The following is a 16,245-nucleotide window of genomic DNA, read 5'->3' as shown; positions in this document are numbered from 1 at the left end:
CTCAATAATGAGATGAGCATTAGGCGCCGAGAGGTTCGGGTGTCTCGTCTCGAAAACCTCACGGACGATCAGACGGTCATCCAGACCATAACGCACACAAACATCACTCATACAAACAACGAAAACACACTGGATTAATTGACACTATACTTATTTATTAGAACACTATTTTGAAAAAAAATAACGAAGAGAAATGAACACAACACTGGACACTAATAAATTTTGCCGCGGAAATTACGTTTTGCCCTATTCGGGAAATATAGCCCTTTCTATATATATGATTATAATTCAAGTATCACTATAAATACTTTGCTCACACCATTAACACACTTGGAAGGTTAGCACTGGGGAAAAGTTGTCTGGATCGTCCCACGATGAATCCAGTTGTTACGCTGAACAGCCCTGCAGCGTAAAGGTGAATCTTCAGCAAACACACAAAAGAAGATCTCTATAATGGAATACAGATATTGGAGGGCGCGTATATAACATTTTAAACGCACAAGGTCTGAGGACCTGGGATTTCACTGATTGGGGCTAGCCGTAAGAAATCGTCCTTCACCGGCTAAATAGCTTGTGCCCGTTAACACAACTTATGTTTGAAGTTCAAAGCGAGATGCGTGGTTACATCTTCCAGACCTGGAGTCAAACTCCTCGAGCGTCCAAGCTCAAGCTACGGGTTGCAATGGTCAACGAAAAGTGTTGGCAGTTCATTTCAAAATTCACTCAGTTACTTACCTGTATGCACATACAAACAGAATATAGAAAACAATTTATGTTAATTTTAGTCAACTGCCTATAATGCACTAGACACGGCGATAACACTGGCGTGAGAAAGTACAGATAACAGGCTACGAAACAACGCAATTGGCGCCAATTTGGCTGCTGAAACATCTGGTCAGCCCGTATTTCTCTAATCTATTGTAATGTTTCCATAAGCGATTAAAGAAAGCACTTAATTCAGTTCCAAATAACTGCAGAATATATACTGTGCATATAATAAGTCAGGGAGAAACACTGAAATGGTTAGTCACTAACCGAAATGTTCTCAGCAAAAGCAATGTTTTAAATATATATATGAAAAAACGATGAAAGACTTCTTTGTCCAATTGTGTGGGAAAGAAGCAATTCCCACCAAAGAAAGAACTTATGTGCGTTGCAGAATAAAGTATAAATCGAAAATAATAATCAAAGTTTTTACGAAATATACAGGGCGTCCACAAAAAATCCTTCTATAACCTGGTAGCGGTTATATGACCATTATTGGTGTCGAATCCATGATTTTTGGGGTCGCAGATATGATCAATGATCTTTCCGATGCTGTTTAAATCGATGCCATTAAAAACGAGAACTGCATTTTTCACGGGTACTAAACACATGAAATACGGAGTTGTGCTTTTAAATTTTCATTTACAATTAGCAAAGCGGGTAATATATGCTAGTAATACTAATAAAGCTCAGGTACTGTCCTTTCTCTATTTCAAAAAAACCTATTTTTTAAATCTCTTTGCTATAATATCTATTACTGGAGCTATCAGTATATTTTTGTTTTTCGTCCTTATACAACACCAAGGTTATAAAGGAAGGTCTTTTTAATGTGGGTTCGGAACTTGAATCTGATAGGTCGTTCCCAACCATACTATCTCGCTTCCAGAAAAAACTGGATTACAGGGCAGAGTCTAAAGCAAGAAATTTCTTTCTCTTTTGCTAAAAAAAACTTTACTTCGCATACTAGTCATAGCACATGTTTAGAGGTTTTTCAACGAATCTGTATGAGACGAGATCTGCAAATGACACACGACTGAAAGTTGAGCTTACACCAGGAGTCGAATCTGGTATCATCCTAAAACAAAAAAATCCTAATGGCTGACTACTTTAATGCTCATAAATTATTCTAATGTAAAAGTATTGGGTGAGCCTGGCCCCCTTGACTTCCCGTGGATACGAATCTGTGTGACCCTCCACCCTCGAACACAATTTTCTGGAAGAAAGCCTCTATTCTTCCTTTTGTTTGTCTAGTTTACTGAAAACATGAAAAGCAAACTAGGTCACAGAGCATAGAGTTGGAAATGATGGACATGTTGCATTGTAGACATATTTCGTACCGTTGATGATTTTGTGAGATTTTCCAGGGACAAAATTCACCTCGGAGTTATATCTCCTATGGTGCTCAATATAAGTTGCGTTGATTTTGTCGTCCCTTTCAGCAGCGAGGCTATATAAGACGGGACCTACTGATTAATTGACAAACCCGAACTAAATGAGCTCTCACCGGAATCGAACCACAGTCTCTCACGCCAAAGGCACATACGTTAACCACTTAGCCATGAAGAAGCTCGGAGCTCATATTAGAAAAGAAGAAAGCACATTATGGGAATTTCAGTGCAGACAACTAAGTACGACGACTGTTAAAAGAATATTTTTCATCTTGAATATATTGTAATAATGGTCAATCTTATTCGATAATGTCATTTTTTTTTAAATAGCATTCTCTTTTCTGTAACTTACTACAGTATAAAGTTAAATTTCATAGTGTGCAAAAGAGGGGAAGGGATTACAACTTACGATGGGCTTCGTTCGCTTCCTATCCGATGGACAAAACCTTTCTTGTAAAATTCAGCGTTTCAAAGAACCTGTGTGGTTGACTGATAGCTACATATAAATTGACAGAATTTTAGTACTGTCTGCCTGAGGCAAAGTCTTAATTTTAGTACTGAAACTGCCTGAGACAAAAAAGCAAGCACACCGCAGGCGTGGTGGCTTCTGTGCCTCGTAACATTGTGTTTAAAAAAACAGACACAAGATCACTTTTCAGTGCTTAGTTCCTTGTAAAGCCTGATAAGGCTTTTTTTCTTTTATACAAATCATATTGTTGTTTGAAGCTTCCTTATTCCTTACAAAAACAATGTAACCAGATTCATGGGAACCCACAGCAATTGTAATAAAAGTTGAAAAAATATCTGTATCGTTCAGATACTTTATTATTATTATTATTATTATTATTATTATTATTATTATTATTATTATTATTATCACATTATATTTTTCGTTAGTCCTCACAGCAATTAATACTTAGCAGCAGGGGTTAAAGTGCGTGGGAACGCGGGGGACCCTATACCCACCCCCAGAAAACTGTGAACGCCGTCCTCCCACTTCCTAAGCAATTACAATGGGCAAAGATAGGCATGGGGGACGGCCTATCCCACCTCGCCTAATCCCACCTCGCCTAACGATTTATCAGCCACTTATATCTCCAAAATAAGAATGTCTACCATTTTAGGCGAGATGGGAATTCCCATCTTACTTAATCCCATCTCGCCTAAAATGGCGGTAGGATGCAAGGAGGTAATTTCTGTACTGCAGAGGGAATTCCTCTAATAGAATTTTAACCAGATATTTCAATCAATATTGGCAATCTCTGTCAATTACAATATAAATATATAATAAGTACTATACAAGAAGAAAGCATACGGGGAAAGCGATTTAGTGAATTTAGTTCACTTTTGGTTAGTTTTGGGAATACTGGAAATTGATTGGCAAAGATAAGCTAATCAGAAACAGGAGAGAAATATAGAGGGTGTGTCAAAACAACACTTACAACGTTTGAGAGCTCATTCCTGACACCATGACGAGACAACCTGGGTGCACAATGCTTCCTTTTGGCGCTATGAACAGCCAAAAACCAGTCGGAAAAATGGCCAAAACAGCCGTAACTCGAGAACAAAATATCGGATTGAAGTCGGGGGAAAGGAAATGTATATTATTTTTAGCCATGGCTTTCATTAATGCGCAACCCGATATGGTACAGAGGCAGCACAAAGGTCACCACAAATAAATTGAAGAATTATGGGAATATTTTATGAAACGTTGGCCGAGGCAAGTTAACTACAATTAAATACGATATTTCAACTAACAGGAATCTTAGAACACGGTCAAAGTTACAAGAACATCATTAAGATTATAAAAAAAGCTAAGATGGACACATTTGATTGATCTACTTTGTCTCAGTATAGAATTGGCTATCGAGGAAGAACTGAAATTATTTGAAGTCCATAATGTTTAAATGTTATGCCTTATAGGCCAATGAAGACAGAGAGATCACGCATGGCTATGAGGTAGGGTCTGCGACTTGCGCATAGGAGACCCGGCTCCGATTCGCGGCGTGAGCGCAAGCAGTTCGGATCTTACGTTAATCCGTAGCTCCATATCTCATGTAATTTTGCTACCGAAGGGATGCTAAACTGAAATCCGATCCAATAATAGAGAGAGGTAATAGATGGAAGGTAATTTTTGGGAAATAATTTATGAAATTAGAATGTAGGAGAAAACAGGATAATTCCGAGAAATCCGCTGGCATCCACTACAAATTATATAGTCTGGGATCGAACGAGATTCATCCCTAGAGATGCAAGGGCTCGGAAAAAAACTCGGTGTTTTCTGCTTCGCTTTTTTGCTTGGGAAATTTTGGGCTATTTTCGAAATTCTGCTTTAAATTGATAAACCAGACTTTGTTTCGCTTCTCTATAACACAAAAAGTCATTTAATTAGTGGTTGATGCTGATAATAATATAAAACCTCGAAAAAAACCCATGATTTTTGAAAAGATATTTCAAACAATTTTACTTCAACATATTTACATTATGAATTCCAAAGGATTAACCAATGTATATAATAAGAAGTTTTAAACTTCCTATACACAAAAGTAAGCAGAGCTGGCAAGAACCATGGTTGTTTTGAAAATGCCAAAAACCCGTTCTGGGGGGATGTTTAAACCAGGCTTTTTTGGTTTAAACCAGGTTTTTTGATTTAGATATTTTGCTTTGTGTATTTATATTACATATTCACAGAAATAAGTTTGTTTCGCCTTGGTGTTGTTATGCAACAGCGGTGTTATGCTGGAAGAAGTCCCATAAGCTTAAAGAAGTTCGGTCAGTAAATGTCTTAAATTGAGAAGCTCCCACCCTAGCCATCGGGAAAATCCCGTCAATACTTGAAATGTAAAACAGTAACGGGAAAATTCTTTTATTGCTTTGCATGTAAAATTTAAGGGTCAATATATCATAATCAGTACGCTAAAACTGACGTATTAAATTACAAATTTAGTACGTAGATATCATTGAAAGTCCAATCCAAGGTAATGTTGGAAGCTATGTAAGCAATCGATAAATTTTGCCAATTTCTATCAATATATTTAAGCAATCTTGGCTTCTTTATAAAACAGGCATTTAGGCATGCAAAAATATACATTTTGGTTCCGTTTCGTATGTTTAGGCTTAACATCATTACGTAATACCGAGGTTATCAAGAAGACGACTTTCACTTCAAGTGACATCCGAAAAGCTACTTGGTTTACGCATGAAAGAAGGGTTGTGGTTCGACCGAGAATTGAACATGGGACATTTTGATTAAAAGGTGAAAGGGAAATAAAACTAATGCTAGTGGTTTGATATGTGGAAACGTCACCATGAAGTTCACACGATTCGCATTTTTCATTCTTTTATTTTTTATGGGGGAGGGGGTTAAACCAGTTATTAAAAAAAAGTTGGTGTAAACCAGCCAACCCTAAAAGTAAACACTTCTTTTAAAAAAATACACAAATAACTAACAAAATTGTATGTAGTATTTTTACTTCAAAATATTCCATACCCTCTTTTTGAAACAAAATAAAAAATAAAACATAAGAGAAATATTAGGCTGCACATCTAGAGCGTTTGGTTCTGTATATTCTTGAAATTCTACAGTTAAGTTTTATATAACCATCATCACGGTTTACCCAATCCTCAAGTTTTCCTAATTTATAACAAGAGGGATTCAACAAATCATTACGGAACTCCCCCTCCCCCCAAAAAAGAACTACGGAATATAGTTAAGTTAAGCTAAATACAACTGCACAACAAACATGACTGAGTGGTTAGCTTTTGCGCTTCTATCGTGAAGTCCGGGATTCAACTCAGCATTCGACCATTCTGACCAAAGCTTTTCTTCATTCCATCTATGAATGTAGAAATAGTATGTGTAATGTGAGTTCGCCGACTTTCTTTTTTATTATTTTTAAATCGATATTATTACTAATTACCAGCAGTGATGGTTTTGCGAAGGTTAGGGGGCGGTCTTTTGGACTGAAGCCTGTTCCCCAAAATTACGGAATGTCTAAAACAAACGAAATATCTATTAGTTAAGCCTTTCTTTACTCATAAACTTTAAGCTCCCTTCAAATAAAAATTAGGAATGTTTAGAAAAACTAAACATTAGTAAGAAAAACCCTTCCCAAAATACTTTTCTAAATCCGCCATTGATTCTCAGTATAAAATGATCCGGAAGATTATTGCTAAACATATAAATGAAACGAAATATTAGTTATGCCTGTACTCATAAACTTCAAGCACCTCCCAAGTAAAATTAGGACTTTTTAGAAAATGAAACATTCAGAGAAATCTCTCCTAAAGTACTTTTCTAAATCTGCTACTGATTATTTGTATAAATTGGTATTCAAGATTGTGTCCGGAAAATTATTGCTAAATCACTGCACAGCTACAGTATGACAGAAATGTGGAACTACGGTTTGACGGATATATTGAAAACGTACGCTTTGACGAATATATAGAAAAACGTAAATTTAACTTTTGCGCTAGAAGCTAGAGTACTAAGCTCTTAGAAATGAAACACGGATGACAAATTGAGATGATCTATAGAAGAAAAAAATGTCCATAATTCAAAAGTTAGAATAAAGTTAAATAACCTCTAAAATTGCTCTCAAATACTTCATTCTTCTTGTTAGCTTTAATTCGTAAAATATGTGCTAAATCCATCTTGGTGGTGAATTTCAGCGCGAAATATCGCATTTAAGTCATGGAATTCTTATCTAAGTATAGAATATACTATAAGAAAACTATTTAGATAGAAAACTCATGAAAATGAAAAAAAGGCAAAATTTTCAAAATTATCGTTTTTTTCCCAAAAAGCCGGCTTTTTATGTGAAAAAACCATCGATTCAAAAAAGCCGGCTTTTTTGCATCTCTATTCATTCCACACCAGAAGCGCTCTATCAGTAAGTCACCCTGCCCCTACTTTGGAGGAACCACTATGATTCTGACAGATGTATCGATATACTAAATAATGTGTGTGATAAACCAACATACAAGAAGTACAAACGGTCAGAATGTGGATTCGTGGAGTACGAAAATGGTAAGTACGTTTTTCTACGTCAGTTATTCTTAACTGGATGCCCGCGTCTCTTAGGGATAGGGGGAAGACAAGGTGACTCAGTGGTAAACACTTGCCTCTGGTACGTGAGGCCTTTGGTTCGATCCTCAGCCAAGAAATTTTGTGGTGGACACCATCGTATCGTGTGTGGGTTTTCATGGGATACTTCAATTTCCTTCCACATTCTCATTGCATCATATCCTCCATCAACATTCACTTGCTTTAATCATTGTCTCCCTTAGCCTAAAGACCATAATCGTGGTTCGTTAAAATGAAATACTTCATTTCATTTTACAGGGGTTGCTTACAGTTTGTCGGTGGGTTACCGTTAAGATAATTTTTAATAGGTTGTATTATTGATACTAGTATTTGTAAGAAAGAAGGAGTCTATGAGGCTCATAATTTTCGAAAGGCTAAGAACTACAATTGTACGTTGATTGTAAGAAATGTTAAAGGTACGAACTAAATTTGATTTGTGAGTCTTTTAGCATTATTAGTCATATTATGGACAAGAAATAACTCACATATCTACAAACCAAGAAAACTAACAGTGAAATTTGATATTCGACAGTGAAATATAATAATATTCAACTTGGATATCAAATTTCGAGGTTAGTTTTCTTGGCTTTGGACATGTTAAACGTACATGTGTTTTCGTGATAGTCCAAACTTTCAACATACGAGTATCAGTCTCCTAAATTTTCGTAAATAACTATGAAGATTATCCTAAATCTAATAAATAAGTACAGATTAAGATCACTAAAGATCATAATTGACTTTTGAGAGCATGCTAGCCCTAATTGATATATCACGTCACTACCTTTCCATTTCCAAAGTTATCACAGATTTCAAAATGACGGATTTCAAGGTGCCGCCAGAGGTTCGTGATCTACTCTGCCCATTCTTCTTCTGTCAATATGTGAAATTATCACCGTTTGCACTGTCTATCTCTCACTATTTTCATGATACAACAGTTTATTTGATGTATTTCTATAACATAGCATAGCTTTCCTACCCATCAATTTTGACCCCCTCCGTTTCTTATGACGTTCAGCCCTTATAATTTTGCAAATATACATATTTCCATATCCTCTATCAGTCGCACTACGTCTCATCTCGCAACTCGATTCATCCATTTGGAACCTTTACTTGTCAGACATTTTTATTGATGGAGAAACAAGGAAAATAGTTCTACAATGACTGGCAAGTAACACTTCCCAAGTGGAACACTCCGATTTTGATAAAATTTGGTAGGTCGATACTACACATAAAATAAACGAATACGTCTATTTTTATTTTCTGCAGTAAAGCTGTTTTAGGGAGCGAAAACTCAGACCCAAAATTTTGAAAGTTGACGCCCGAAAGGTAATAACAAGTGGACCGAAGTGAAATTGTGCACAGATATTGTAGACATAAAATGAGGGAATACGGGATTCGTATTTTCTTGACAAAAACGGTTAGTTGGGCCACGGACCCCCAAATCTTTGATCACGAAATATCAAAAGTGTACCAGAAGTGATTAAAGAACATGAAGAATTGCAACGAAATTTTGTGTAGTGAAAATATGCCAAAAAAGATCTAAGGCGTTTTCTATTTTCTGTGGAAAAGCGGTAAAGGGGAAAAGGCCCCCACCCAAAATTTTGAAAATTAACGCCCAAAAGGCAAAAGCAAGTGAACCGAAGTGAATGCAATTGTGCACAAATATTGTAGAGGTAAGATGAACGAATACGTGTTTCGTATTTTCCTGCAAAGATAAAACTTTTGGGTGGACGGAGACGTCTGGTGGCGGAAGAAGTGGACAGAAGCGAAAGAAATTGAGTGTAGATATTGGATATGTAAAATAAGACCTTCCGTGTTTCACAAGTGTATCCATCCGATTTTTCAAGTTTAGAAGATCAACAGTAAGCACAAACAGTATATGTACTATTTTATAATATTTCAGGAGGCAGCTTTAACACTTACAACGTTTTCGTGATCAAATGTTTGGAGGGCTCCGTGTCCCACCCAACCGTATTTTTTCAGGAAAATACGAAATCCATATTCCCTTATTTTATGTGTAAAATATCTCTGCACAATTTCATTCTCTTCAGTTCACTTCTTGTCTTTCGGGCGTAATCTTTCAAAATTTTGGGTGATAGCTTTTGCGCTCTAAAACCGTTTTCCACAGAAAATAAAAACCCACATTCATTTATTTTTTGCGTATTGTCAGCACGTAAAGTTTCGCAGCAATTCTCCATGTCCTTTACACACATTTGACCTAGTGTTACTAACACTTTTCATATTTCGTGATCAAAGGTTCGTGGTGAGAGGTACGTGCACCACCCAATCGTTTTTTCCATGAATATTCGAAACCCGCACCCTCATTTTACGTCTGTGATATCTGTTCACAATTCCATTCAGTTCGGTTAACTTCTATTTGTCTTTCGGGCGTCAACTTTCAAACTTTTCGGTGCGAGCTTTTGCCCCCTAAAACCGTTTTCCCGCAGAAAATTAAAAACTCGTATTCGTCTATTTTTTGCGTATTGTCCATACACATACTTTCGCTGCAATTCGTCATGTCCTTTTACACATCTGACATACAGATACTAGCACTTTTGATATTTCTTGTTCAAATGTTTGGAGGGTTCCGTGCCACACCCAACCGTTTCTTCCCGGAAAATACGAAACCCGTATTCTTTAATTAGATGCCTGCAATATCTTTTCGCAATTTCATTCACTTCGGGCTACTTCTTCTTGCCTTTCGGGCGTAAAATTTCAACATATTTCTTTTTTGGGGGGGAGCTTTTGCAACCTAAAATCGTTTTTTTCCACTGAATATAAAAACCCGTATTCATTTATTTTTGCGTGTTGTCCATATACAAAGTTTCGTTGTAATTCTTCATGTCCTTTACACACATCTGACATACTGTTACCATCGCTTTTGATATTTCCCGGTCAAAGGTTTGGAGGGGTCCGTGCACCAACTAACCGTCTTTTTCAGGTAAATACGAAACCCGTATACTCACATTTTATGCCTACAATATCTGTGCAATATTTCATTCATTTTGATTCACTTATTCTTATCTTTCAGGCGTCAACTTTCAAAAGCTTGGGGTGGGGTCTGTTGGCCCTGAAAGAATTTTTCCGCAGAAAATAAAAAATACATATTCCTTTTTTTCGCGTATTGTCTATACGTAAAGTTTCGTTGCAATTTTTCATGTTCTTCACTCACATTTGACATAATGTTAAGAGCACTTCTCATATTTCGTGATCAAAGGTTTGGAAGGGTCCGTGCCCCATTCAACATTTTTATCAGGAAAATACGAAACCTGTATTCTCATTTTACGTCTGCAATCTCTGTTCACAATTTAATTCACTTCCGTTCACATCTTCTTGATTTTCGTGCGTCAGCTTTAAAAATTTTGCGTGGGGACTTTCGCCCCGTAAAATCGTTCTTCCACAGGACATAAAAACCCGTATTCGTTTATTTTTTGCGCATTGTCCATACAGAAAGCTACGTTGCAATTCGTCATGTCGTTTCACACATCTGGCATACTTTTACCAGAACTTTTGATATTTCGTGATCAAATGATTGGAGGGGTCCGTGCCCACCTATCCGACATTTTCAGGTAAATACGAAACCCGTATACCAATATTTTATGTCTACAATATGTGTGCAAAATTTATATCACTTCGGTTCACTTCTTTTTATCTTTCAGGCGTCAACTTTCAAAAGTTTGGGGTGGGTACTTTTGCCTCCTGAAACCGCTTTTCCGTAGAAAGTAAAAAAACAATATTACTTTGTTTTTTGCGTATAATCCATACACGAAGTTATGTTGCAATTCTTGACGTCGTTACACACATCTGACATACTGTTACTAGAACTTTTGATATTTCGTGGTCAAAGGTTTGGAGGGGTCCGTACCCCACACACCTTTTTTCAGGAAAATACGAAGCCAGTATCCTCATTTTACGTCTGCAATCTGTTCAGAATTTCATTCACTTAAGTTCACTTCTTCTTGCCTTTCGTGCTTCAGCTTTCAAAATGTTGCGTGGGGACTTTTGATCCCTAAAATCATTTTTCCACCGAAAATAAAAAACAATTCCTTTGTTTTTTTTTGCGTATGGTCCATACACAAAGTTATGTTCCAATTCTTGATGTCGTTACACACATGTGAAATACTGTTACTAGAACTTTTGATATTTCGTGATCAAATGTTTGGGGGGTCCGTGCTCCACATAACCGTCTTTTCCAGTTAAATACGAAGCCCGTATACTCACATTTTATGCCTACAATATCTGTGCAAAATTTCATTCATTTTGATTCACTTCTTCTTATCTTTCGAGCCTAAGCTTTCAAAAGTTGGGGGTGGATTCTTTTGCCCCTGAAACCGTTTTTCCGCAGAAAATAAAGAACCGTATTCTTTGCTTCTTCTTCTTCATGTCTTTTATACACATTTGACATAGTGTTACTAGCGCTTTTCATATTCCGTGATCAACTGTTTGGAGGGGTCCATGCCCCACCCAACATTTTTTTTCAAAGAAATACGAAACCCAATTCTCATTTTACGTCTGCAATCTCTGTTCACAATTTCATTCACTTCGATTTACTTCTTCTTACCTTTCGGGCGTCAGCTTTAAAAATTTTGCGTGGGTACTTTTGCCCTTAAAATACTTTTTTACGGAACATAAAAACCTGTATTCCTTTATTTCTTGTGTATTGTCCATACACAAAGTTTCGTTGCAATTCTTCATGCCCTTTAGACACATTTAACATACAGTTACTATCACTTTTGATATTTCATGATCAAATGATTGAAGGGGCCGTGTCCCACCTAACCGTCTTCTCCAGGTAAATACGAAATCCGTATATCCACATTTTATGTATACAATATGTGTTCAAAATTTCATTCACTTCGGTTCACTTCTTATCTTTAGGCGTTAATTTTCATAAATTTGGGCTGGGTTCTTTAGCCCCTTGAAAGCGTTTTTCCGCAGAAAATCAAAAACCGTATTCCTTTGTTTTTTCCATATGTCTATACCTAAAGTTTCGTTGCAATTCTTCATGCCCTTTACACATATTTGACATAGTATTACTAGCACTTATCGTATTTCGTGATCAAAGGTTTGGAGGGGGCCATGCCCCACCCAACATTTTTTTTCAAGAAAATTCGATATCCGTATCCTCATTTTACGTCTGCAATCTCTGTTCACAATTTCATTCAATTCGATTTACTTCTCCTTACCTTTCGGGCGTCAGCTTTAAAAATTTTGCGTGGGGACTTTTACCACCTAAAATCGTTTTTCCACAGAACATAAAAGCCCATATTGCTTTATTTTTGGCCTTTTGTCCATACACAAAGTTTCGTTACATTTCTTCATGCCCTTTACACACATTTGACATAGTGTTACTAGCACTTTTCATATTTCGTGATCAAAGGTTTAGAGGGGCACGTGCCCCACGCAACTTTTTTTAGAAAAATACGAAAACCGTATCCTCATTTTACGTCTGCAATATCTATGCACAATTCATTCATATGCACTTCGGTTCAGTTGTTGTTGCCTTTCCGTCGTCAACTTTCAAAATATTTGGTGATGATTTTACGTTAAACCTTCACATTATGTAACTATTTTCTTTTTTATGAGATTATTTTTTGTTGCGGGGGGAGGAGATAAATGCTTTCCTGTGATGTGTTTCTTGCCATTCATCTTGTTTGAACTGCTTAAGTAATATCATATAACTTTTGATGTCATCCAACTCCGCCAAGATAATAAAATTGTCATTTTTAATAATTCGTTTTATTCTGTTATTTGCAGTTTGCCACACTGATATATTTGTTACAAAATTGAGGTTTGGTCCAACGCCTTTCGAATTTGCAACCAACCCAATCGCCGAGCTTTTTGGGTTGCCTGCTATTGCAGGAAAAGGAGAATCGCAGGTGGTAATGCACCTTTGGAGTCGTGTATACAATCAAAAGAACAAAAGTATAACAACAACAATACTGCATAAGGGACAAATGTAAAGTAAGGAGTAAACCACAGCATGCACAGTGTTCAGTGACTAACGGGCTAGATAAGTCATGACAAGTGTGAGGCTAGGGAGAGAAATGTGCGTATTTTGCCATACTACCTCTGGCTTTTCTGTTGTATTTATTGGTGTATTTATTGGGAAAGAATTAAAATACTTTCCATATGTAGGTAACCTGAATGTAATGTGTTATATTTTCATCGTTGTCTTACCCGCTAACAATACGTTTCCTATACTCTCGAATGACTACAATGACAGTTCATTAATCCTTCAGAGTCGATTCTGACGTAATTTCTTCTCACACATTTCGTGCCACAACATTTATGCAGTACTTTCGGGCGCTACTCCTTCCTTTATGTGGTTTCGAAGGCATAAAACATGTTATACAATGTTACAACCCCAAGTCAGTTCGTTTCATAGCTCTCAGTAACGGTTCGAGATATCGATTCGCCATAAACGTCATTGGAGTTGCAGTACTAGAAGAAGACTTTTGCACATTTCTACATAATGTCCCATGGAATTTCTTTCTACGGCAAGTCGACAATATGCCCGTTTTGGGTGCATTATGCTCTAAATATCGAATCCCCATAAACGTCATTGAAGTTGCAGTAGTAGAGGAAGACTTTTGCACATTTCCACATAATGTCTCATTGAACTTCATTCTACGGGAAGTCTACCATGTGCCTGTTTTGGGTGCATTCTGTATGAAGCTCGTTAGTCATTGCATGATGTTAATGCTGCAGTTTACTTTCTACTGTACATTTGGCGCTCCTGCAGTCCTCTTGTTGTACATTGTCCATTTCTCTGTACAGACCCAATATTTTCTTAATATTACAGACCGTATCTCCTTTATTTGGCAATAATGATAACCTACTTTTTGCTTATTATCTTTCACGTTTTATGCCAATTGTTTTAATGCCCTAAAGTTGTATACGTTCTATCTGAAAACTATAAATTTGTCTATAATAAACTAAGGCTGTATTGGGATGGTAAGACTGTTTTTTGACACTGCTGCCGTTTTCTTAGTCAAGCGTCTCGCTCTCGTATGTATCAGCTTACCTGCATATTTTTTTTCATTTTCTGGTTAGTGTGTTGTACGATGAAGAGTTAATACTTTAAGGACATAATGTTAAAACTGTAGAAAGAAACCATGTGATATTCAAATTAAGAAATATAAGATAATTAAATTTTCTAAAGCTTTGGAAGATAAACCCAAAAATTAGTAGGAATATGTTGCTTATTTACATCAAGTAAAGTTTTCATGAACATGATGGTAGAATAATAGTCTTTTGATAAGTAAATAAAAGCATAAGTGTCAAGATCTTCCAACCTACTGTAAAATACCGAGGAGGAAGTTTGATGGTTTGGGTTATATATTTCACCAGATGTAGGAGAGTTAGTGTGTATTGATGAGATTATGATAAAACAAATATATCTTTCTGTTATTAGGAGGACTTCTAATTTTATCAAGATATTGAACCAAACAAAGTATGTTCTAAAGAAATGATTGTTTTAAAACTGCCAAAAATGCGCGATATCCCACCCCACAGTGGAGGCTTTAACCCCATTTAACCGGCATATTTGGAACGAATTGCAAAGTAACGTCAATTAGTTAGAGTTACCGTGAAAGAAGGTTTGAGAAAAGCGTTACGTAGATCGAGGAACAATAGTTCCCTATACTACACCAGGGAAATTGTAACAACGATGCCGAAATTCTTAAAGGAAGTTATGCATGGTTGTGTGTTTTCTATTAAATACTAAATGTATTAATTTGGACTGATAACAGAACTTTAGAGTACCTTTTATGGTAGTTCGTTTAATAATACCTGAATATGTATGCGATCAACAATATCCACATAAACACTGCAGTTTTAATGCGATGCAGTTTCTGCAACAAACACACTTGTAACATGTGCTTTTCCTCTGCCACATTATTACTGGATTGTCCTGACACTTTTCTCTACAACACACAAATGTGAGACATAGCACACCTATCTCGTAGAAGAATGACAATTTGTAAAGAAAATAATCCTATTTTCGTTTGTTTGGAAAATTCAACCCAAAATTCATGCGCCAAACATACTCTTTTCCATTTCAAAATATTGTGTCATATTCAATATTGCGGAATCCAACATGAATATGTCTGCAATATTGAATATGTCCAAACCCCAGCTAAGTGCAGATTTCGCATCAACACACAACTGAGTCCTTTTACTTTTCTGCGTTTTTGTGTGTCGTTCTCTGCAAAATTCCCTGCTAGATACAAATGTCAAATATGCCCTATCTCGCAAACAAATGGAAATAGATCATTAAAAAAAGTTCTTTTACTAATATATGGGATGATTCTAGCTTAAATTGATAAATCAAACCTACTCCCTTGCATTCAAAAAGTATTGTGTAATATCAGATATCGCGGAATACAAATTATATGATATTACAGTAGTTAAGATAGCTAACTCCTGGGCCAATTCTACCCATTTTTCGAACCAGAATGTTCACGTAGGTTCTGAGCCACCAATCCCCTCCACCTTTGAGTGGCCATAATTTTTTTACACCCGTCTCTAGCCAATATTATTTACATCAGTACTTTATAGTTACATCCATAATGTATATTTATATCTAAAACTACAACTAACTTGTATATTAAATTACATCTACAACTCTTCTATTTTATGATGTCCCCATGGTAAGGTACTTATCCCATCTCTTAAAACGCATCTGATATCACCTACACAAATTAAAGCTAACTCATTTACCTCAGTATTTTATAGCTACATGTATATCTAAAACTACAACTAATTTGTATCTTAAAGTATATCTACAACAATTCTATCTTATGATGTCCCCATGGTTAGGTATTTATCCCATCTCTTAAAACACATCTCATATCATCTACACAACTTAAAGCTAACTTATTTACTTCTATACTAAATATATCGTCTATAACTCCTAATCTAATTCAACTTCTTCATAGTAATTCCTTTGGTTGACCAAAGAGTCATTGTACTCCTTATATGATGGTTCTCAATATAGAACTT

The sequence above is a fragment of the Thermobia domestica genome, chromosome 4 (assembly GCF_964235325.1).
Source record: "Thermobia domestica chromosome 4, izTheDome1.hap1.1, whole genome shotgun sequence".
NCBI lineage: Eukaryota > Metazoa > Arthropoda > Insecta > Zygentoma > Lepismatidae > Thermobia > Thermobia domestica.
This window is presented reverse-complemented; position numbering follows the sequence as displayed.